General features: G+C 45.1%; 1 protein-coding gene across 4 annotated transcripts in view; it reads left to right on the forward strand.

Annotated features, from left to right (window-relative positions):
* The window catches only part of pip5k1ba (phosphatidylinositol-4-phosphate 5-kinase, type I, beta a), a 166,761-nt gene that overhangs the window by 6,778 nt on the left and 136,218 nt on the right, over positions 1–23,765 (forward strand). Inside the window, exons 2-3 of one of the 4 annotated variants that reach the window (XM_038804080.1) lie at positions 3,364–3,366; positions 9,985–10,047. The exons of the other annotated variants lie outside the window; for them this stretch is intronic. The gene's annotated coding sequence lies outside the window, so the exon portion shown is untranslated. The remainder of the gene's footprint in view (positions 1–3,363; positions 3,367–9,984; positions 10,048–23,765) is intronic. 4 annotated transcript variants of the gene reach the window in all.

Genomic DNA, 23,765 nt, shown 5'->3' on the forward strand with positions numbered 1-23,765 from the left:
ATTTGCCTTTCTAATTACTTGTACCTGCATGCTGACACTTTTGTGATTTTTGTCCAAGGACACCCAGAACACACTCTGCCATTTAAATGATATTCTGCTTCTCGACTCTTCCTGCCCAAGTGGACAACCTCACGTTTTCCCACATTATATTTCACCTGCCAATTTTTTTTCCCACTTTCTGAGCCTGTCTCTGCCCCATTGATTTCGAACACCTCCATCGAATCTCCTCTCAATCTCCTCCTCCAAAGAGAACAGCCCTAGCTTCTCTAACCTATCCACATAACTGAAGTCCATCATCCCTGAAGCCACGTGAATAGTTTGTGCACCCTCTCTAAAACCTTCATATCCTTCCTGTGGTGTGGTGGCCAAAATTGGGCACACTTCTCCAGTTGTGCATTGGAATATATTTCTCGGGTTCTTATTGTTTCTTTGGTGTTCGTCGTTTCTGATCCCTGCCAATTCCACTAATTCCTGTTTCCATACTCTTCAGCTGGTGGTGGGTTTTTTTCTATCCCGCTCTTTTTCCTGTGACCAAGATAAGTCGCCGCTTCTGTTTGTTCCCTCTGGTTGTTTTTTTTTTTATAAATTGAATTTTCCTGAGGATTTTTCATCCAGGTCACCAGTCCATAAATTCTTCTGCTGAGGGCTGGTGTCCAACGTCTCGAAATGAAATGAAAATCGCTTATTGTCACAAGTATTCTTCAATGAAGTTACTGTGAAAAGCCCATAGTTGCCACATTCCGGCGCCTGTTCAGAGAGGCTGGTACGGGAATTGAACCCGCGCTGCTGGCCTGCCTTGGTCTGCTTTAAAAGCCAGCGATTTAGCCCAGTGTGCTAAACCAGCCCCTATGACACTATTCCTTCTCTGGCGTACTTGTTTCTGGGAGTCAAGTGGACAGCTGATGTTCTGCCCAAATCACCATCCTTCCTTCAGCCGAGATGTCAAACCTCCTGATGTGGATCCTGTGGCATGATTTTGAAGAACAGGCAGTTCTCCAAGGCATCACGGTTGACTCTGTATTTCTCAACCAACATCACTTCAAAAAAAAAACTCTTCATCACATTGCTATTTCTGGGAACTTGCTGTGAGCAAATTGGGTGCTGCATCTTTTTTTTTTAAAAAATCATTTTACAGGGATGTGGACTTCAGCTCACTAGACCAGCATTTTTGTTGTCCATCCCTCGTTGCACTTGAGACGGTGGTGGTGAGCTGCTTTCTCGATCCGTTGCAGTCCCTGAGGTGTAGGTACACCCACTGTGCTGTTGGGGAGGACATTCCAGGATTTTGACCCAGCGACAGTGAAGGAACGTCCGGCTGGTGTGTGTCTTGGAGGGGAACCTCCAGGTGGTGGGGTTCCCAGGTATCTGCTGCTGTTGTCCTTCTAGATTGTAGTGGTTGTGGGTTTGGAGGTACCTTGGCGAGTTACTGCAGTGCATCATGTAGATGGTACACATGCTGCCAATGTTAGTTGATGGTGGAGAGTTTGAATGTTTGTGGAAGGGATACCAATCAAGCGGGGCTACTTTGTCCTGGATGGTGTCGAGCTTCTTTGTTGGAGCTGCGCTCATCCAGGCAGGTGGAGAGTGTTTCATTGCACTCCTGACTTGTGCCTTGTAGATGGTGAACACGTTTTGGGGGGGGGGGGTCAGGAGGTGAGTTACTCGCCGTAGGATTCCAAGCCTTTTGACCTGCTCTGCTAGCCACAGTATTAATATGGCTGGTCCAGTTCAGTTTCTGATCAATGGTAACCCCCAGGATGTGGATTGTGGGGGATTCAGCGATGGTAATGTCAAGGGGGCAATGGTTAGATCCCCTCTTGTTGGAGATGGTCATTGCCTGGTACATGTGTGGCGCGAATTTAACTTTCCACTTGTCATCCAAGCCTTGCATCTCTGACTACAAGTTAATTCACTGTCCGTAAAGTGCTTTGAGTTTGTGAAAGGGACTGTATAAATGCAAGTCTTTCACATCCATAAAGGTCAGAGAAAAATATAACCTCCAATAGTGATCACTTTAACACGAAGTCTAAGTGTCTAGTTAATCTTTTTCTCCTCCATTCCTTTCACAGTAACAATGCATACAGTAACTAAGCTGTATGTTGGCCATTCGGGTTGCCAACTGTGATAAAATCTATGCCTGGAGGATTCATCACATGACCTACCACCGCAGTCCAGCCATTAGTCGGACGACACATCCATCCTCCTGATTCACTGCCTACTTGTACTGGTTGGAAAGCAAAAAAACTCAATTACCCAATTGGATGAAGATTGACTGTCAGTCAAACAGCCCCCCCCCCCCCCCCCCCCCCCCCTGCCATTTTTGGAAGATGATTGACCGTCAGTCAGCCTCCCTTTCCCGCTGCCATTTTCAATATTTTTTGATCTGGTAAAGAAAAATGACCAAGGAAAATGACTCTATTTTAATGCCCCAATGATGTTTCTCCAGGGTTTCACACGGCAGTGTCCCGGAGATTGATCTTAAATCCTTGGGAGACTCCAGGCCGATCATGGAGGGTTGGTAACCCTACTTGGAATTAGCTCATATCAATCATGGTTGTGCTAAAATAATGCTGCCAATGAAAGACAAGAGGCCCATCTAGATCAAACAATAACTGGGGCATACCACTCCATACAAATTCCGGTGATGAGAGAGCCATTAACAGATGGCCTGTCCTATCCTACTTCAGAAATGTTTACTACAGCTGAATCTTCAAAAAATATTTTGAGCAAATTCGGGGGAGAAAAAAAAAATCCAACAAACAAACCGACTGACTTGTTTATCAAAAGTGGGAGCTTTCTGTTGCCAAGGAAACCTGGTGTTAGTCTCCATGGAGAGACATTTTGAAAAAATAATTTCTTTTTGACTGTGATGCAGAGTTGCAAACGTCACTTAATTAAGATGAAAGCTCAGCTCCATAATGGCCATTATGATATACCATTGATGACTCTTCAATGCAAGAGGTATGTTGAGGGCAACTTCTGCTCACTGGGGGCAGCAGGGTGGCGCAGTGGGTTAGCACTGCAGCCTCATGGCGGCGAGGTCCCAGGTTCGATCCCGGCTCTGGTCACTGTCTGTGTGGAGTGTGCACATTCTCCCCATGTTTGCGTGGGTCTCACCCCCACAGTCCAAAGATGTGTAGGGTAGGTGGATTGAACACGCTAAATTGCCCCTTAATTGGAAAAAATGAATTGGGTACTCTAAAAATTTAAAAAAACTTCTGCTCACTGATCATCTTGATGTAACTTAATTTTTAAAAAATAATCTTTATTGTCGCAAGTAGGCTTACATTGCAATGAAGTTACTGTGAAAAGCCCCTAGTCTCCACATTCCGGCGCCTGTTTGGGTACACAGGGAGAATTCAGAATGTCCAATTCACCGAACAGCACGTCTTTCGGGACTGTGGGAGGAAACCGGAGGGACCCCACGCAGACACGGGAAGAACGTGCCGACTCCGCACAGACTGACCCAAGCCGGGAATCGAACCTGGGACCCTGGCGCTGTGAAGCCACAGCGCTAACCACTGTGCTACCGTGCTGCCCACGTGTTTCATGAGTTTGTCCTCATTGCTCGGAGCAGAATCCTGGGAGAAATACTATAGGGTGTTTAAAATAACATCTTTTTTTTCTTTGAACACTTCTGGTTATGTAGCTCTTAAAAAATACAGGTGATGGGTGTCCATTTGACTGATGGTCAGGAATCATCTGATCAGGAAGCCAAGAGTCTATTCACTGTCTAATTGGCTGTAGATGAGAATGGACAGATTGGCTGACCAATAGCGGGAGTACGAAGGCGGGACAGCTCGAGGCAGGAAGTCAGGTGATGTAGCTCCAGGAATACATTGAACCAAAGTTGGCAACCAGAAAAACATGCGTTTTGCAGCTGTTATGAAATAAGCTGCTTAAAGCTGTCAACTTTTTTTTTTTATTGAGTGGGGCAGCGAGTGCAGTATGTCTGCAGCAAATCTTTTTTCTTTTCTCGATGTGTTTTGCAAAGAAAATTAAGCTCTGCACAAGGATCTTTGATTTGACAGCACAGCAGTCACTCCTGGTTTAAACAGCACCTTCAGCGGTTGTTAGGAATGAGAAAGTGAGTTTATGAACTTGTTTCCAGTGGCAGGAGGATTGGTAACCAGAAGAGACAGATTTAAGCTAATTGGTAAAAGTGTTCGAGAGGAGATCAGAATTTTAAAAATTCAGTGAGTTGTCAATGATGTGGAATGCACTGCCTGACCAGGGTGTTGGAAGCATATTCAGTTGTAACTTTCAAAAAGGTCATTCGATTTATGCTTGAAAATTAGACATTTTTAGGGCATTGTTGAAAGGGCAGGGGGTTAATTCGATAGCCTTTTAAGGGGCTGGCACAGGTGCAACAGGCTGAATGGCCTCCTTTCTGTGCTGTGTGATTCAATGATGGTGGTAATCGGGCCTCTGACACTACCTGAATCACGCCCTTAGCAGAGCAGAGTCAATGCAGCAATAACTTGTATTTATTCAGCATCTTTAACCATGGATTGCCCCAAGGCACCTCACAAGAGTATTATCAAACCAAGCTTGGTCAAAGGAGCGGGTTTTAAGGAGCGCCGTGCAGGAGGAGGGGGAGATCGAGAGGTGAAGGAGTTTAGCGAGGGAGTTCCAGAGCTTTGAATCTAGGCATGGCCACCAATGGTGAAACGATCAAATTCGGAGATGCAAAAGAGGCCAATGTTGGAGGAGCGCGGATATCTCTGATTATCCTGGAACTGAAGGAGATTAAAGTGATTTGGGGAGACAAAATTACAGAGGGATTTGAAAACGAAGAGGTGAATTTTAAAATCAATATGCTGCTTATCCAAGTGCTCACTCATCAAATTGTTGAATGCACTCTATTTCGGGTAGACCCATGGAGGCAGTTTGTGACTTTTTGGGGGGAATGGAAAGATGAGGTTATTGAGTCGAGATCGATGTCTGCTTATGTTTCTGAAGACAGGTCTTCCTTTAATTGACAAGTACATAAATTACACTCAATATTTGATTTTCTAATGTAGTTGAGGCATAGAATTTAAAATCTAGGAAATAATGGTGAGTGTTTATAAAACATGGGTTTGTCCTCATCTGGGACAGTATATCCAATTCTGGGCACTCTGGGCAGCAGGGGAACATGTGCGAGAGGATGCCGAAAGGATTTGTGACAATGATTCCAGGGTTGTGAAACTTCAGTTATGTGGATACGTTGCAGAGTTTGAGCCCTGAGAGAGGAGAAGCTCAAAGGGATTCGATTGTGAAGTTCAAAACCTTGAGGAATCACAAGATGGGGTAGATGGGGAAAAACTGGTCCTGACGTTGGGAAGATCAAGAATCAGAGGGCACCAATTCAGGATGATTGGCACAAAGGCCCAAAGGTGACATGGCAGAAAATGTTTTTCAACCTGCGAGTGGTTAAGATCTGGAAAGCACTGTCCGAGAGTGTGGTGGAGACCAATTTGATCATGGCTTTCAAAATGAAATCGGTTAATTATCTGGAGGAAAGAAATTGCAGGTCCGAGGGAAAAGGAGTGGGGTTGGGTGTGTTGTCGTAGAGAGCTAACACAAACACAGTGAGCAGATTGGCCCCTGTCAAAGCTGTGAAGATTCTATGATCCTATAATTCCAATGTGAAATTGGGCCCAACTAATGTTAGTAGGAGCAGCAGGAGGCCATTCGGCCCTTCAAGCCCACTCTGCCATTCATTATGACTATGGCTGATCATCCAACTCGATAGCCTGAACCTGTCTTCCCCACGTATCCTTTGATCCCCTTCACGGTACCACGGTGCAGCACGGTAGCATGGTGGTTAGCATAAATGCTTCACAGCTCCAGGGTCTCAGGTTCGATTCCCGGCTGGGTCACTCTCTGTGCGGAGTCTGCACGTCCTCCCCGTGTGTGCGTGGGTTTCCTCCGGATGCTCCGGTTTCCTCCCACAGTCCAAAGACGTGCGGGTTAGGTGGATTGGCCATGCTAAATTGCCCGTAGTGTCCTAAAAAAAAGAGTAAGGTTAAGGGGGGGGGGGTTGTTGGGTTACGGGTATAGGGTGGATACATGGGTTTGAGTAGGGTGATCATTGCTCGGCACAACATCGAGGGCCGAAGTGCCTGTTCTGTACTGTTCTATGTTCTATACCTCAAGTGCTATATCTAATTCCTTCTTGAAGGTATACAATGGTTTGGCCTCAACTGCTTTCTGTGGTGGAGAATTCCACAGGCTGACCACTCTCTGGGTGAAGAAATTTCTCCTCATCTCTGTCCTACATGGTCTACCCCGTATCCTCAGACTATGACGCCTAGTTCTGGCCTCCCTTGCCATCGGGAACTTCCTTCCTGCATCTACCCTGTCCAGTCCTGTTAGGATTTTATAGGTTTCTATGAGATACCCCCTCATTCTTCCGAACTCCAGCGAATACAATCCTGACCGACTCAATCTCTCCTCATACATCAGTCCTGCCATCCCAGGAATCCGACTGCTAAACCTTCTCTGCGCTCCCTCCCCAGCAAGAACATCCTTCATCAGATAAGGAGACCAAAGCTGCACTCACTATTCATGTCTGCCCTCACCAAGGCTCCGTATATCTGCAGCAAGACAACCCTGCTCCTGCACTTTACAATTCCCATGTGGAATTGACCCCCAACTAATGTTAGTAACGTAAATGTCATAAATGTACTGTTTATCTATTTCCTGTGACTCAATCTGTTTGCTCCTCTTCTGGGAAGGATGTAAATTGGAACTAATTTGTATCTGTCGGCTGTGTACTTTTCTTTAGATCTCGCGATCTATCCTCTAGTTTAGGGGGAAAAAAAGGTCAGTTTGTGCATGTTTGAGTTGAAGGAGCAAATCCTTGTTTGCAATGAGCATAATTGATGACACCTCATTAATACAAATGAGGATGCTGAATTAAAGCCACAGGGAAAACAATAGCTAAATACAATTAAATGTGCGAGAAATTAGGAAGAGGCAGTTTTGGAATGGCTTGCTTCACAGTTTCCTCGTGTAAGCTCACTCCCTACGCAGTGAGTGGTTGTTGCTGCACATTCCGTGGGTTTGCTGCTATCGTTGTGGCGGAGGCCTAAAGTGTGTGAGTAATAACCTCGTCAGTCTCATTACCTCTCTCAAAATGGCCAGTGTTTGGCTGAGCAAAGGTAGGAAACGGTGGACTCCATCCCTCTCGACTCAAATCTGAGGAGATTAAAATATTTAAATTTTCCAGGAGGAATGAACGATTGTCAGCATGTTGTGAAGCTTAAATTTACACGTCACAATGGTGATGCTGTCCTTGGGGTGTCTCGTTATCGGGAAAATCCCAAGTACAGCCAAATGCTCTTTTTTTGCCTTTTGCCTCTGAGCAATTGCACAATGTTGAGCTTAGCTGATCACCACCAAGGCAGGCTGAGGGCAACACCATCAGTACAGGGTTAGAGATCAGGAGTTGCATCGATTAAAATGGAGACACCATCCATGGGCTTCTGAGAAATCTCTGAACACTCCTCACCACCACAGGAGCACATTGTTTGTATATTATACATCCGAAGCTGTCTCTGCCTCTGGACAATTGATCGACACTTTACTCCTGGGCATGTTTAATATTTGTAGAAGTTCAGTATAGAACATGCAGCTAGTTTATGACCATGCTTAGTGCAGCTAGGGCAGCACGGTAGCAGTGTTTGGCATTATTGCTTCACAGCGCCAGGGTTCCAGGTTCGATTCCCGGCTTGGGTCACTGTCTGTGCGGAGTCTGCACGTTCTCCCCGTGGCTTTGTGAGTTTCCTCCGGGTGCTCCAGTTTCCTCCCACAAGTCGCAAAAGACGTGCAGTTAGGTAATTTGGACATTCTGAATTCTCCCTCTGTGTATCTGAACAGGCACCGGAGTGTGGCGACTAGGGGCTTTTCACGGTAACTTCATTGCAGTGTTAACGTAAGCCTACTTGTGACGATAAAGATTATTATTATTACTTCCAGCTTATTCAAAGGATGCAGAGGACTAGGACAGCACGGTGACGCAGTTGTTAGCATTGCTGCCTCACGGCACCGAGGTCCCAGGTTCATTCCCGGTTCTGGGTCACTGTCCATGTGGGGTTTGCACATTCTCCCCGTGTTTGGTTGGGTTTCGCTCCCACACCCCAAAGATGTGCAGGGTAGGTGGATTGGCTGCGCTAAATTGCCCCTTAATTGGAAAAAATGAATTGGGTACTCTAAATTTATAATTTTTTTAAAACAGAAACAGAGGACTGATGATTGACCTATCTTGTATCTGTATTTAGGAGGGGGAGGTAGAACATGTCCAGAGCTATAAGAAAATCAATTTAACTCTTTTGAATCAGAAAAATAATGGCATCCCTACTGAAGGAGAAAATTAAGAAACGTGGAAATACAATAATGAATAGTCAGCACTGATCTCAGAAAGAAAAGTCTTGCTTAATTTAAAAAAAAAGTTTTCCCAATTCTTTTTTTTCCAATTAAGGGGCAATTTAGTACGGCCAATTCATCCAACCTGTACCTCTTTTTGGGTTGTGGGTGAAAGAGCCATGCAGACACGGGGGAGAATGTGCAGACTCCACATGGGCAGTGGGCTGGGATCAAACCCGAGTCCTTGGCGCCGTGAGGCAGCAGTGCTAACCACTGCGCCACCGTGCTGCCTCTGAAAGTCTTGCTTAAATGACCTCGTTGATATCCCTTTAAGTTGTAATGGCTTTATTAATCTGACGCTACTTTTTAATGATTTGGGCAAAAATATTCGCAGATGCCCCTTGAAGGAGAGAATGAACAACGGTAATATGGTAGATGTAGTATATATAGATTTCCAGAAGAGCTTCAAAAAGATAGCAATTAATAGATTAATGAATATGATAAGGCCATGTAGCATATGTAGATGGTGGCAGAATGGGTTGTTAGCTGACTGCAAGAGAACTAACAGCGAGGTAAAGTAATGGAAAGTGGGATTCACCAAGAATCCGTGCTGGGACCACTTTGCAAAATGTTTTTGACTTTGAAACGAGAAACACGATTTCTAAATTTGAGGAGAACACCATTTTGGGGGTTGGTGGCCAACATTGAGGAGGACTCGGCCAATTTGGAGAGATATTAACAAACGTGCAGAATGAGCATATAATTGGCAAACTGATTTCATTATAAATGAGCGGCCCTCGTTTTGATAAGAAAAACATTGTAGTCAGTTGTTACTTGGAAAATAAGAACCTAAATGGGAATGAGGAGCAATGGGGTCTGGGAATATGTTTACACAAATCATTGAAAAGTGGTGACAGATTAACAAAGCCATAATAAAAGCAAATCAAACACTCCGGATTATTTCTAGAAAAATAGAATTTAAAGTATAGAAGTTTACTTCTATCAGATCTTGATTAGACCGGCGTATTATAAGAAGGCTAAAGGGCAGCACGGTAGCATGGTGGTTAGCGTAAATGCTTCACAGCTCCAGGGTCCCAGGTTCGGTTCCCGGCTGGGTCACTGTCTGTGTGGAGTCTGCACGTCCTCCCCGTGTGTGCGTGGGTTTCCTCCGGGTGCTCCGGTTTCCTCCCAAAGTCCAAAGATGTGCAGGTTAGGTGGATTGGACGTGATAAATTGCCCGTAGTGTCGTAAAAAGTAAGGTTAAGGGGGGGTTGTTAGGGTTACGGGTATAGGGTGGATACGTGGGTTTGAGTAGGGTGATCAATGCCCGGCACAACATCAAGGGCCGAAGGGCCTGTTCTGTGCTGTACTGTTCTATGAGGCACTGAGAGAGGATTCAAATAGGATTTACAAGGACAATATTGGAACTGTGAGCTATCGGGAGAGGAAGGGAAGGCCGGGTCTCGTTCTTTTTGTAAAGAGAGGCTGAGAGGTGACCAGATGAAAGGCTTTTAAAATGCTGGAAGATTTTGGTAGGGTGGACTCAGAAAGTCTAGTGAGGACGAGTGAGGAAGAGCAAGTCTAGAGAATATCAATAAAAGACAGTAGCCAACAAACCCAATAGGAATTCAGGAGAAACGCCTTTACCTAGTGAGCGGTGAGAGTGTGGAACACACTATTGCGAATGTGGTTGAGGTGAGTGGCTTAGATCCAATTAATAGGGAACTAGACAAGCAAATGAGGGGAGAAAGGAATAGAGGGTTATACTGATGGAGCTTGAGGAGAAAGGCTGGGAGGACGAGTGGGTGGCGCAAAAACACTGGTATGGATTGGTTAGATTAAATGGCCTGGTTAGGTGCTGTAAGGTCCAGGTAGTACATGTTCAATATTTTAAGCAAGTCCACGATACACTCTTGACATACAAAAAGCTCACCTGAGATGATTGAGACTTTAATTTATTTTGAAAGACCTTCGATAGTAGCCTTAATCATTCTTGGTGAATCACAAGGCTTTTATAATGTGGATGCACCTTGATCTCAATCACTCTTAATGAGTTATGTTCTAAATAATTTATTTCCATCGTGGAAAGCGATGTGTCATTGTCATTGTAGAAGTGAGGCCAGGTAGCTCTGGTTGAATGAATCCATTATTTACTAATTCGGGGCAGAATAATTTGTGTCAGATGAACTGTCTGTCTCGCATGGAGTAGTATCAAGCTTATTTGTAGTGTGTATGTTACTGATCAGGCTTTGTAGCTCTGGTAAAGAATCCACTTATAAATTATGTTCAAAGCTTAATCAGGTATCTTGGATTTCTTCTCTCGACTTCTCAACTTCAGAACTCTTTCATCCTTGTTTTCCCCATCCTTCCATAAGTTTGCTCCCTCTCTACCCACACCCAATGAGATCTATATGTGCCCCTCCCAGGGTCTTGCACGTCCCTTAATTTCATTGCTCCACTGTTGGTGACTGCCCCTTGCTTGTTTAGTTCATAAGCTCTGGGATTCTCTCTCTAAACCCATCAACCTCACAAGTCACCTGTTTTAAGATGCTCCCTGAAACCTACGTCTTTGACCGAGTTTGGTTAGCTCTCCCGATATCTGCTATGTGCAGCTTGGTGTCGAGGTTTGCTTGATAGTCCCTAGGTTGGGACGGGGTCAAAAGAGCATGGGGTGGTGGGGGCTGAAAGGGGGCAGTGGGAAAGATCAGGGTTGCTAGACAGAATTGTGCCCTGATCTGCGAGGAACCTTTCTCGCCGTGCAGGAAATCCCTCTGGGTGCGGTCTCGGTGGGGAGAAACTCCCCGAGGCCGGAACAAAACGACAAAGTGCCGTTGGATAGCGGAGTGATTTTTGACACTGCAGCTGCTGGGGAACATCCCGCTAAACACGTTACTCAGCGGTCGAGGCCGCTGAATCACGCACAGTGCCTTTGAATATTTTTAAGGCACAGGCAGATAGATTTTTGATTAACAAGGGGGCGAAAGGTCATGGGTGGGGGAGGCAGGAATGTGGGGCTGAGGTTGCAATCAGATCAGCCATGATATTGAATGGCGGTACAGGCTCGAGGGGCCGAGTGGCCTCCTCCTGTTCCGAGTTCGTATGTCATATAATCCTCTGAAGGGTCTTTGGACATTGTACTTTACAGAACATGCTACATTAATACAGGCTGTTCCCTGGTTCACTTGTCCGAATGATAATGTTCTGTGTGGTCCAGATTGATTTTTTTCTAGTTTAAGCGTGGAAGCTGTGTTTTACATCTATTTTAGATTCTTTTTGAAATTAGTCCTACTCCTCCTGTTCCCACAAATACAGTTCTCCTTTGAAAGTTACTATTGAATCAGTTTCCCTTTAGGCAGGGGATTCCAGATCGCGTTTTCTTGCGATTTTTAAGTTCTCCAATGTTAAATGTTTTGGGGAGGTTGTTACTGTAGAGGTGGTCGTACCCAAAACATTGGCTGAAATTTTTAACCTTTTTTTCTTTGCTTCAATTTTTCGAGTTTGGTTCCGTTCGAGCACAGTGAAAGTTTGTCAGAAGAGCAATTAGTAATGTGGTAGCAATCGAGTCCAAATGAACTGGAGCTTAATTATAGCAAAAACACACCGCCTTTGTCTGCAGTCTCCTCAGCAACAATTAGTTTCATTTCTTTGTTTGATCTACTTGGGCCTGTAGCCTTGATGTTTACTTTCTGCGGGAGCTTGACAGTAGCCTGCCGCGCACTTGACAAATGGTATTTTAGTCTGTGGCCAGGAGCAGAAGTTACAGGCAAGTGAGTGGAATGACCACATATTTCTTTTTAGGGTGTGGAGTAAACTTGCTTTCAATGGTAACAAAAATCAGTTGCTCAATCCCTAAATTGTGCCTATTCTCAAAGCGACATTCTACAATTTGAATTTGTATTTGCTTGTTGGGAGGGACCCCGGTTGCATTTAACTCTTGGTCATTTGAGCATTCTGCTTGGGAGTTAGGAAGCAGGGTTTTTTTTTTAAAAAGCGTTTCTTGCTTGTTGACCCAAAACCAAGTTGGCAAGGATGGCTACTTAACAGAGATGGATATCAAACAGGCATGTGTGCTTAAGCACAGAGGGGCAGGTGGAGACAATTCAGCCCCTCAAACCTGTGTTGCCATTCGGTCAAATCATGGCTAATTTACGTCTTGGTTCTACATATTCCTTCATAGTCTCGCCTAACAACAATCTATTAATCTCCATTTTGAAATTTTCAATACTCTAAGCAATACCGAAACAATCGAACGTGGAACCTTTATTCTGCAAACCGTTGGGGTCACTGACTCCTAACATTCCAGTTATTCTATCATTTGGATGTTTAATTGTGGTCTTTTAAATTGGTCGTGTGGTGGATGATCTTACACTCTCTCGCTTTTTTGTCAATCTGAATGCCTAATGTTTCGAAGTAATATTAGTGGTTGCAGTGCCTGCCTTTTCCCTCTCGGTAACATGACACGACTACCCCAGCCTCGTTTCGTCAGCTGCTGAAACTCTCCTCTATGCCTTTTTTTTTTCAAACATCATTTAGACTTGACAATCTAGGCTATGCGAGCTGCCATAAACTTGAGCTCCTCCAAAATTCTGCTGCGCATATCCTAAAACGTGCCGAGTCTCGCTCACCCCTGTGCTTGCTTACCTACATTGAATCCTGGTTAAGTAACACAATTTTTTTTTCCTAAAATTCTTGCCCTCGCTTTCAAATCCCTCCATGGCCTTGCCCCCCCCCCCCACCACTCCATCTCTGTGACCTGCTGTAGCCTTAGAACCTTGGAAAGAGGGAATAGTGCAAGAAGGCGGAATTGATGTGTGGCGTTGCTGTGCTTTTTTGGAATGGCCTGTCTGCAAGCTTTGGGATACACTCTGTACACCTCACTGTCTCTTTGTCGATTCCCTCCACTAAAACCCAACTCTCTGCCCAAGGTTTTGGTCACCTGTCATACGGTAGCACAGTGGTTAGCACTGTTGCTTCACAGCGCCAGGGACCCAGGTTCAATTACCGGCTTCGGTCACTGTGCGGAGTCTGCACGTTCTCCCCGTGTCTGCGTGGGCTTCCTCCGGGTGCTCCGGTTTCCTCCCACAAGTTCCGAAAGACGTGCTTGTTAGGTGAATTGGACATTCTGAATTCTCCCTCAGTGTACCCGAACAGGCGCCGGAATGTGGCGACTAGGGGATTTTCACAGTAACATCATTGCAGTGTTAATGTAAACCTACTTGTGACAATAAAGATTATTATTATTATGTGGCTCGGTTAATGCTCATGTGAAGCCCCTTGTGATGTGTTTATGCAGCACTTTTAATTAAATAAAACAAGTAATACTTGCCCCCTACCCACATAGATTTAGAAAAATATTCATTTAAATTATTAGCAGTAAACGTTCATTTAAAATGACATGGGGAGGAATTACCAATAATATTACGTACAGAAAATAGCACACTGCAATATCAATTAGTGTATTATTACTTGAGTGCATTCTTTGTGCGACAATTAGTAACTACATTGTACCCGAGCCTTGACATTTGACGTCAGCACATACATATTTTTGCAATATTAAAAGTTTTTGCATTCCTTGGGAAAATTCTTCTTACTAATTGTGTAACAGCATCAAAGACTCTCGCTGGCAACAACCTTTACCTGAAACACCCAAAAAAATAAACATGACTACGCTAGAAAATTGTAATTCAAGTTCAGTATATGAAGAGTGGCCACTTGGCCCATTTTGTCTGGGCTGGCTCTCAGAATGAGTAATGCACCATTCCCCTGCCTTCTCCCCGTAACCCTGCACATCCTTCCCTTTCAGATAATCCAATTCCATCTTGAATGGCTCAATTGAACCTGCCTCTATCACCCTCTTGAGCAATACACTACTGATCCTAACCACTCGCTGCATGAAAACGTTTTTCCCCGTGTCGTCATTGCTTCTGTTGCCAATAATTTTAAATCTGGGGCCTCTCATTCTCGATCCTTCCATCAATGGGAACAATTCCTGCTTACCTACTCTCTCCAGACACTCGTGATTTTGAACACCTCGGCCAAATCTCCCCTCGACATTATCTTCGAGAAGCAACCCCCGCTTCTCCAACCTATCTTCAGTACATGCTGATGTTTTTCATCCCAGGAACCATTCTTGTGAATATTATCGCACCCTTCAACCAGCAGAAAAAGCAGATTTCGGATTATTTTGTTAAATGGAGAAAAATGGCATTGGCGTTTGGGACGAGCGTGGGTTTCCTCCGGGTGCTCCGGTTTCCTCCCATTAGTCCAAAGATGTGTGGGTTAGGTGGATTGGCCATGATAAATTGCCCTTGGTGTCCAAAAAGGTTAGGTGGGGTTACGAGGATAGGGTGGAGGCATGGGCTTGGGTAGGGTGCTCTTTCGAAGGGCTGGTGCTGACTCAATGGGCCGAATGGCCTCCTTTTGTACTGTAAATTCTGTGATTCTATGAAGCAAATAAATTTAAAAGCCCTTCGTATTAATATTCTCCAAGCCAAGGTATTTCCATAAAACAGAAAGGAATTAATATTGTAACATTGTACTTCCAAACATTCAATCAGACTTCATTTTGTATTTGGATTAGCGATAGTGTTGTTGTCATCAAGTCTTTCCCTGAATAATGCCTCAGCAATGGAGTCCAAATCTGGCATAGAATTTGCAGATTAGTATTCCATAGGCATCATTTATTACAAACAGGATCACGATATATTTGAAATGCCGGAGTAACGCTGGCATGAAACTTGCCGTTCCTTTCATTAAAAATGTTGTCATAAGGTCACAGATATGTGACTTTTCAAGGCGCCCTTTAACAATTAATGTCTTTCAAAGACCAATGACCACATTCTCCAGCAGAATACTAGGAACCAAGCTGTTCTGCAGATCAAATTGATATGGAGATTAAAATATGCAAATTAATTTCAAAGTTTAAAAAAAAAATTAGTCACCACCGATCTTGGAAAGGCAGCTTGTGATTTACAAAATGTTCCTTTTAAGGCGGTCGTTACAGATGGACTTTGAGAAATTTTGCAGGAGGATAGCGGAGCGTATTAGGGGTAGGGAATTGTCATAGGATTGCTGATGCTCCAGTATCATCCTGGCGCCTCCCCAGGTGGCGAGCAGTTAATCACCTGGATTCTACAAAGGAGCCAGCAGAAAAGTCACAACATTAAAACACATTTTGTTAAAATGGTTTTGGTTATTAAAAGGCCGCTTGGATGACTGTTGGCACATCAGTGCTGAAATCGGGTGCTGAGCAATTTGTCCATTTTCTAACTGGCCCTGGGACAGCAGGTCACGTAGGACAACCGATAGTGGGGGTATTGGGGGCTGGGTGGGGCAGCTGGAGAAGGATGATGATGCAACAAAACCTCCAGGAACACATTCGGAGTTGACAGCCCTGAATTGTAGGGAGGGTCTTAATTTTGCAGGAAACCCCATTGGATTGGCAAGCAGTGGGAATTGTTGGCAGTTTCTTGCGATGTTTGGATATGGGTAATGGCTCATGGGTTTCTGTTTCCCGCTGTACGCATTAACTTTATGCAGCAAGTGGCAGGATCTGGAATGCAATGTGGGTGGTGGGGCAGATTCAGTCATCAAAAGGGAATTGGATACATACTTTGAAAGGAAAATATTTGAGGGGGTTACAGGGAAAGGCCAGGGAAGTGGGAATAGCTGGATTCCACTTGGCAAAAGAATGTAACCATTTTATGATTTTTTTAAAAATTGATGTACCCAATTTCTTCCATTTTCGGGGCAATTTAGCGTGGCCAATCCACCTACTCTGCACATCTTTGGGTTGTGAGTGTGAGACCCACACAGACACGGGGAGAATGTGCAAACTCCCCACGGACAGTGGCCCAGGGCCAGGATCGAACCTGGGTCCTTGGCGCCATGAGGCAGCAGTGCTAACCACTGCGCCGCCGTGCCGCCCCCTCACCATTTTATGATTCTAATGATTTGTATCCAAACATTGAGTCGAGGCTGAAAATAGAATGCATTGTCAATGACTTTGAATCAATGTTGCAGCCAGGGCCACAAAGGTGTTAGGTTGAATTCAGCTTCAATAAATGTTAGGTGGAGCATTTGTTAATTTTCTGTTTTTACGAGTGATGGCTCTAGTTTGAATGGAGAGAGTGCTGGAAGATGGAATATCAGAAATCCTGGAGTTTGGGTTTGCTAGAAATTAAAGACAGCATTTCCAAGTGGAGAAGGCCAATTTTTTTTAAAAAGGAACTAGAATACTGAGTTTTGCAGCAAAAGGTGGAGAATTTAAAGTAGAAACGTATTGAGAAACCTGTGCTCCTCTTCCGACCTGTTGCAAATCCCTGATTTTTATTAGTCCGGCATTCGGCTACCTGGCCCTAACATCCGGAATTCCTTCCCTAAATATCTCTCTCTGAAGATGTTCCTTAAATCCTGCCTTTTTGACGACCCTGTCCTAAGAAATCGCTCTGTGACTTCATGTCGAATAACTCTTTCCGTGGGAGTGGTTTCGATAATTACTGTGTCCCACAACCACCATCAACCTTGCCTCCCATGTTGATCAGAAACATGCCTAACTCAAACCTTGGTTATGTTCAATGACCCACAGACTCCACTGCTCTCTGGGGGGAGAGAATCCCAAGATCGATAACGAGAGAAGAGATTTCACCTCATCTCCGTCTTAAATGGGAGGCTCCTTATTTTTAAAATTTGCGGCCTGGTTCTGAAATCTCCCATGAGGGGAAACAACCTTTCCGCATCCACCCTGTCAAAGCTCCTTTGAATCGTGGGCAGGATTCTCCGAGCCAACGCGGCAAAATTGTGATTTTGGGATTGGGGGGGGGAGAATGAGCGTTGACACTGAAATCCAGCGTGACGCTGCTCTCACGATTCTCCGGTTCCCAGCTGCGGCAGCCCTGGTGAGGGAGGGGGGGGGGGTTTACTCACTGTTGCTGAGGCCTTGATTGTAGTGGTGCAATGTCCTGCCTACCTTGCCTTTAATTTACTGATGTTCACTGTGGCCGTCTGTTCCCCAGTTCAGCGCTTGTTTCCTTGGTTGTTCCTGCGCAGAGTGACTTGAGTTTGATGGCGGACTCCGATACCCATTGTGAAATATGTAGAATTTCGAACCATGCTCCCTGCAGTTGACATCCTATTTGAGATTTGAACTTGGCCGTTTAAACAAACGTTGAAAAGTCTGATTGCCCCCTTTATAGCATTCGACTCCATGGTTTTTTTAAGGCTGATGATCTACAAACATGCACGTTTAGTGAACTTCATACTCTGCACCATTTTGTGATTTGCTTGATCCAACTCATCTTGTTTGAGAAACCTTGCTGCACGAGCTGTGTCCTGAATAGATTTTGTGGTACAAGGGAAGGGAAGCACATGCGCGTGATTCGCTGGGCCTGGTTTTTCATTGAGTATTTACCATCTTGAGTCCAGCAAGAAATTATTTTGGAGCCATTCGTGGAGGGGTTCCGATAGAGTAAGGGAAATTATTTCCAACAGTTAAGAGGTCAATACCCAGAGGGCACAAGAGATAAGGTGATCGGCAAAAGAATTGACATCCGAGATGAGGAAAGTCTTTTTAATGTGGCGAGTGTTTAGGATTTGGAATGCCCTGCTGATAAGAGTGCTAGATATATGTATCCATTAGCTTTTAAAAGGGAATTGGATGAATACTTGAGGGAGCAAAATAATTTCCGGAATATAAACCATGTGGGAGTGGGATCCAACAGGAATACGCTTCAAAAGAGAGCTGACTGACCCAATGAGTTGAATGTTCTCCTGCGCTGAATTGTAGAGAATATTTAATGACCTTCTGTCTCCTTTATTCTGAAGATTTTTTAAAATCTGCCAGGGGGGCATGTGGATAGTAGCTATGTCTACATGGTTCAGTTTAAATGTGCCATCACATTGTGCAATTATAGGGCAGAACTTCCTTTCCACCAGGACGCTCCGACTAGGGTTTTCACACATTGTCCTGAAATCTCCAAGATGACTGCTTAATGTCCTGGACTCTGCTTTGAGCAACACTCTCTGGTAGAAAATTTTAGTTTGAATTTAGTTGGAGGGGGTCTGGAAGGCTGTCCAATCGGATAACGAGCCTGTTCGCATTCCAATTGGCCAACTGGCATGTAGGCCAAGCAATGGCTGGAATGGGGGTGGGGGGGGGCAGTTGACAATCGGAGGTCATGTGATGATACCTCCAGGGATACGTCGATCAGAGTTGGCAACTCTTAACTCTGGTTGATCATTGTATAATAAATAAAAAAAAATCTTTGCCCACCTGCTTATGAAGGAAATATTCATGACCTTACTCAAATTGTGGAAAGTGGAAACTTTCAACCTTAATACTTTCAAGACCGTGCGGGAGATGAGTAATCATCAATGAACCGGCCGTTCATCTAATCTAGTGAATTACAAGGTATCGAAAGTGGTGGCCGGCATGGTGGCGCAGTGGTTAGCACTGCTGCCTCATGGCGACGAGGTTCGTGGTTCGGTCCCAACCCTGGGTCACTGCACAACCCACCACGGGCAGTCTCCCCGTGTCTGCATGGACCTCACCCCCACAAATCAAAAGATGTGCAGGGTAGGTGGATTGGCCAGGCTAAGTTGGCCCTTAATTGGGGAAAAAAAAATTGGATACTATAAATTAAAGGTATCAAAAGTGTCTGATAACTGTTCTCTGTTCAAAAATGCTCAGGAACTTGATTGAGTTGCAAGGTGGTAGCCACACCCAAAGGTGCTGACTGCAATATTGGAATGCTGGCCTTTATATCTAGAAGAATAGAATACATGCGGGCAGCTGTACAAAGCCCCTTTGGCTACACCTGGAGGAATGAGAGTAACTCGAGGCACTACTCTTTGGGAAGGATACATTAGCCTTTGAGGGAGGGATAGATTAGCGTTGGAGGGAGAGGTGTGTAGAGGTACCAGAATGATACCTGGACACCAAAGGGTTACATTCTGAGTAGAGGTGATGGAAACTATGAATTTATTCTCTAGAATTTAAGGATGATTTGGACACCTCCTTTTGAGATATTAAGGGGTGACGATCGAGAGTTGGTTGGGTAATTGCGGACTGGAGCTTAGAGAGCCAAACCTTGCAGCAGTGAGTTAGGAACCACCTTCACAGAGGGCCGGAGAGGTTTTATTCTCTTTCACAAAGAACAATTGATGCAAATCTGAGGTTAGCTACCATTGATCAAAGGTCTGGGGAGGCAGGGGGCAAGGTTAGGTGAGAAGTGTTAATTTCAGACCAGTCACTATCTTGGACAGCGGAACAGGCTTGAGGGGAGAAATGGCCTCCTTCTGATCTTGTGTATCGACTGGTGTTGATGGACAGCACGTGAGCAAGCAATAAATATCTCCGCCATTGCCCCGCCACGGTTTTCTCCATGTAACAATGATGTTGGTAGGCGAAGGCTGACAAATTATCTCCTTGAGGTTGGTGGCTCTGTCTCTCTGTCTCGGCACTCAGGCAGCTGGTAGTGGCCCGCTCGGCACTCAGGCACCCCCCCCCCCCCCCCCCCCCCCCCCGGTCCCAGGGTGTTGTTTAATCTTCCTGGGTGGTTGGTGAGAGTCGGGGTCAAATCCGTCCATGGTCCAGGGATTTGGGGAAGGAATATTTCGGATGGTTTTTCCGGTTAGCACTGTTGCTTCACAGCGCCAGGGTCCTGGGTTCGATTCCCGGCTTGGGTCACTGTCTGTGCGGAGTCTGCACGTTCTCCCCGTGTCTGCGTGGGTTTCCACCGGGTGCTCCGGTTTCCTCCCACCAGTCCCGAAAGACGTGCTGTTGGGTGAATTGGACGTTCTGAATCCTCCCTCCGTGGACCTGAACAGGCGCCGGAATGTGGCAACTATGGGCTTTTCACAGTAACTTCAATGCAGTGTTAACGTAAGCCTAATCTAAGACAATAATAAAGATTATTAAATTAAAACATCTTTCTATAAAGCAGCTACTAATTAAGCAAATTTTAGACCACATTGTTGTTTAATTGGACAGCTGCTGATCACCTTGAAGTAAGCTAAATTCCAAACTCGCATGCATATTTTTAGGTCAAAGGTTTCCCCTCCAGTTCACAAGGATTTGGTGTAATCTGCTTGTTATGGAGATTGACTGAATTTGGAGAGATTTCTAACTGTAACTAAGGTCTGCCTTGATTTTTAACCACTTGTCGACATGTAGCGTATGGCTTTGTAATAGTTCCTGTTGGCATGACTCCAGCTTTCCCCTCTCTAATGTAGCTCAGGATGAAAAATGATGGGCAGGAGGGATGGGCCCATGTAGTAACAATATTTGAACACTCACTTGTTCACCTCCTGCTTTCCAGGAGGCTCCTAGGTTCACTGATATTGAAGATGACGTGGGTTTGCTTTTCATGCCACACTTGTGTTTCGAGTAGTTTTTAATGTGAAGTGTGTGTGAAACAAGAGCCTATTAGTTTTATGTAGCACATAATATGGAATCATCAAGTCACACGGCACCACAGAAGCCATTCAGCCTATCATGGCTGTGTCCGCTCTTTGAAAGATACAATTTGCTCTGCTCTTTCCCCATTTTCAAGTATTCGTTCAATTCCTTTTATGAAAATTTCTATTGAATGTATTCCAACTGCCCTTTTCAGATCTTCAGGATGGGTGTGTGAACCCACTCCCCTCTAGCTCCTCAGCTAATTATCTTAAATCTGTGCCTCCTGGATGTTTTGAGCCTTGGGAAATTACTGATATGAAGAAACTCACTGGCACAGATCGTACCCTGTCTAAATGTATTGACGTGATGTACCAGCCGGAATTGGGATGGGACGTGGCCGGTAAATGTTTTGAGAGATCTCTTCCGGGATTCCTAACGGTGGTGACTCCCTGCGAGATCGGATAAAATCTCGCGAGACGCCGCGATTTGAATCCCACCCACAATGAGCTTAACTGGTCTAACCAGCTCCCAGGATCTACTGGCCTCGCTGTGACAACCCCAGCAGGGTTGCATTTAGTATTGCTCCACACAATCGTGGACCAGGCGAATGACACTTTGGGGGGCTCCCAGGCCACGGGGTGGTCAGGGACAGGGCAGGGTGGCACCTCCATTAGATCTCCCCTCATTCTTCTAAACTCTAGAGAGCATCGGCCTAAACTGTTCAATCTCTCCTCGTACGACAAACCCCTCATTTCTGGAATCAACCTGGTGAATCTTCTCTGAACTGCCTCTAATACCACTGCATCTTTCCTTAAATACGGGGATCAAAACTGTGCACAATACTCCAGGTGCGGTCTCACCAATGCCTTGTGCAGGTCCAACACATTTCCTTACCTTTATACTCAATTCCTTTTGCTAACATTTAATTTGCTTTCTTCATTACCTGGTGTACCTGCATGCTTGTTTTCTGTGACTCATGCACAAGGACACCCAGATCCCTCTGCACTGGAGCACCCCAAAGTCCCTCCCCATTTAGATAATAAGTTGACTTTCCATTTTTTGCATTACCTCACACTTATTGGATTGGATTTGTTTATTGTCACGTGTACCGAGGTACAGTGAAAAGTATTTTTCTGCAAGCAGCTCAACAGATCATTCAGTGCATGGAAAAAAGGAAAATACAAGAAAATACATAATAGGGCAACACAAGATATACAATGTAATGACATAAGCACTGGCATCGGATGAAGCATACAGGGTGTAGTGTTAATGCGGTCAGTCAATAAATAAGAGGGTCATTTTGGAGTCTGGTGACAGCGGGGAAGAAGCTGTTTTTGAGTCTGTTCGTGCGTGTTCTCAGACTTCTGTATCTCCTACCAGTTGGAAGAGTGAGTAAGCCGGGTGGGAGGGGTCTTTGATTATGCTGCCCGCTTTCCCCAGGCAGCAGGAGGTGTAGATGGAGTCCATGGGAGTCCATGCCAAATTCCACGTTAAACTCCACCTGCCACATTTTGGCCCACTATCCTACCTATTTGTATCCATTTGTAAGGTCCTTATTTCCTCATTGCAACTTACTGTCCCACCTATTGCCCCACTTGGGGGCAATTTATCATGGCCAATTCACCTAAACCGCACACCTTTAGACTGTAAGAGGAAACCAGAGCACCCGGAAGAAATTCACGCAGACACTGGGTAAACGTGCAAACTCCACACAGATAGTCACCTGAGGCTGGAATTGAACCTGGGACCCTGGAGCTGTGAGGCAGCAGCGCTGACCACTGTGCTGACCCCTGATGGTTATAATCTCGTCCCTCTAGTCATGTTCTGAGGGACTATGCCAACTGCTTCCTGTGAAAAGATGTCACCAGCTTTATCTTTGAGGGCTATTTTTGAATTTATTTTGCAAGGTAAATGACACTTGCATTTAGTTAACGTCAGGAAGCTGGAGGCTGCACGAGAGGCCAAATATCCTGCTGAAGTCTGTTAATGAGCACGATGGAAGCTAATTGTATTTTTCACACTGTCACAAGATATTCAATTGAAGTTTCAAATTACATTGTAGTGTTAATTAACGTATTAATACATGGCGCTGTGAAACATGCAATCTGTACATTCTCTGAACGTTAGAATTTGGACCACTTCAGCACAATAGCACAAGTGGTTAGCACTGTGACTTCACAGCACCAGGGTCCCAGGTTCGATTCCCCGCTGGGTCTGCACGTTCTCCCTGTGTCTGCGTGGGTTTCCTCCAGGTGCTCCGGTATCCTCCCACAGTCCAAAGACGTGCAGGTTAGGTGGATTTGCCACGCCAAATTGCCCTTGGTGTCCAAAAAAAGGTTTGGAGGGGTTACGGGGATGGAGTGGAAGTGAGAGCTTAAGTGGGTTGGTGCAGACTTGATGGGCCGAATGGCCTCCTTCTGCACTGTATGTTCTATGTTGTTGAATTGTTTAAGTTTCAGGCGTTCTACACCACCAGAGTGTATTGCTCCTGAGCTTGAGATAGATCATGGGGTAGGATTGCTGATTGGAGGTGCTTTTCTATCCCGACTTCACGACATGAAGGTTTTCCAGTTAATGAAGTGCTTTTGAAACGTAGCAATGCAATAATGTCCAGGCAATTTTTCTTTGGTGATATGGATTGAGGGATAAATATTAGTGCGACATGGAGAGAACCTCCATGTTCCTCTTCAAATGGTACCATGTGATTCTGTATGCCCACCTGAGAGGGCAGACCGGCCTAATTTTAATTGCACTCCCTCTGTGCTCGGCTAGAATGCCAGCCTAGATTTCTGTATTCCAGTCCATGGAGTAGGATTTGAGCCCACAAACCTGTGAATTGGAGGTGAGAGAATCCTACCGGCTTTGCTGTGGCTGCTGCTGAAATAATGCCCGACATCAAATGGGATTTGAACGAGAAGAATTAGGCAGTCTTCATTGCATATAATAAGTACTCGAAGGACGGCACAGTGATTAGCACTGCTGCCTTGCGGCACTGAGGACGCGGGTTCGATCCCAG

Source organism: Scyliorhinus canicula, chromosome 8 (genome assembly GCF_902713615.1).
Source record: "Scyliorhinus canicula chromosome 8, sScyCan1.1, whole genome shotgun sequence".
NCBI classification, from domain to species: Eukaryota; Metazoa; Chordata; class Chondrichthyes; order Carcharhiniformes; family Scyliorhinidae; genus Scyliorhinus; species Scyliorhinus canicula.